Source organism: Procambarus clarkii, chromosome 28 (genome assembly GCF_040958095.1).
Source record: "Procambarus clarkii isolate CNS0578487 chromosome 28, FALCON_Pclarkii_2.0, whole genome shotgun sequence".
Lineage (NCBI taxonomy): Eukaryota > Metazoa > Arthropoda > Malacostraca > Decapoda > Cambaridae > Procambarus > Procambarus clarkii.
In genome coordinates, this window is record NC_091177.1 from 5014843 (window position 1) to 5016498 (window position 1656).

Below are 1656 nucleotides of genomic sequence, written 5' to 3' on the forward strand. Positions count from 1 at the left end.
CTGTCGATGGTAATTGAAAAATTGAGAAAATTCGTTAGAATTATTAATCTCACTTTTTCTGTCATATTTAATAATATATATATATATATATATATATATATATATATATATATATATATATATATATATATATATATATATATATATATATATATATATATATATATATATATATATATATATATATATATATATATATATATACATACATGCATACATACAAAGAGTCAAGGTGTTGGGGATCAAAACTTTCACTTAACAAAATCTCGGAGGATACATTGAAAGGGTAACTGGGAGAGGTATAGCCTTAAGACCGTTTTGTTGTTGGCCTACTGGTCCCTGACCATTATGTGTGGTGGTGGTGGCGTGGTGTGTACCACACAGTGGTAGAGCTTCGGCTCTTTGGTCCCGCCTCTCAACTGTCAACCAACTGGTGTACAGGTTCCTGAACCTACTGGGCTCTATCATATCTACATTTGAAACTGTGTATGGAGTCTGCCTTCACCACATCACTGCCTAATGCATTCCATTTGTTAACTACCATGACACTGAAAAAGTTCTTTCTGTGTGGTGATGTCCGCGTCCGAGCTGTACTATGTGGTGGTGGTGATGATATGAGATGCTCCAAGGCGATGAACAGCACATGAGCTCAAAACTATGTTTCCAATTATCGATATTCCACAATTACAATTTTAATATCGATATTCCTCAATTAAAATGTTTGTCTCAAACTGTCCAATTACTAGTATTTTCCCCTGCAAATTGTTGTAAATATGATCTTTATATTGTACATTATTTAATACAGAAAAAAAAGACTGATTGCCACGCCAAAAAGGGGAAAACGAAGAGGAAATGCCGTATGACCGTGGGATCTATATTGAAGAACCGCGACTATCACCCTTAAGGATTTATAGCAAACAGTCGCTTTTTCCTCTTAACTAAAATGTGACCATGAATTCGGCCGATATTTTTTCTGTTTCCTGCAAGCAATGTAGAACTGAGGCTGCTTGCAGACTGGTCGAGGGGCGACCTTTTTCAGTCCATGTTCTACCACAGACGCGGTTATACAGTTATACAAAGTCTTACACAGACATGATTAGTGAGCTGTAGTACTTGGTTTAGTGGGATGGAAGTGGTGCACTTAAAATTCTGGGACCGATTCATTTCTTCCAATCTGTGCTCCGTGAAGGGAAGGAAGGGAATTATCAGGAGAACACGCCAGGCCATTACGACTATATAGCACTTGGAAGGGCCCAGGATAAGGATTTGGGATGGGACGGGGGGGAAAGGAATGGTGCCCAACCACTTAGACGGTCGGGGATTGAACGCCGACCTGCATGAAGCGAGACCATCGCTCTACCGTAACTAAGACGAAATAAATATGGAAAATATAGGAAGGTCAAATTGATAACCTACACAATAAAATTACTACATACTTGCATACTTGAGTAAGAGATAATAGAGGTAGTGTAAAATAAGTGCTGTAAAATAAGTGGGTGCCATCAGCAGAGCTGGAGAGTACAGCGTAAACATTACAAGTCCAGAATTCTTCAACCTCATGTCAACAACTATGAGAATGTCGCTTGAGTAATGCTGCAAATGTTAGAGGGAACTTGGTAAGTTTCGTATGGAGTTGCCGGATTATCCTGACTGTAA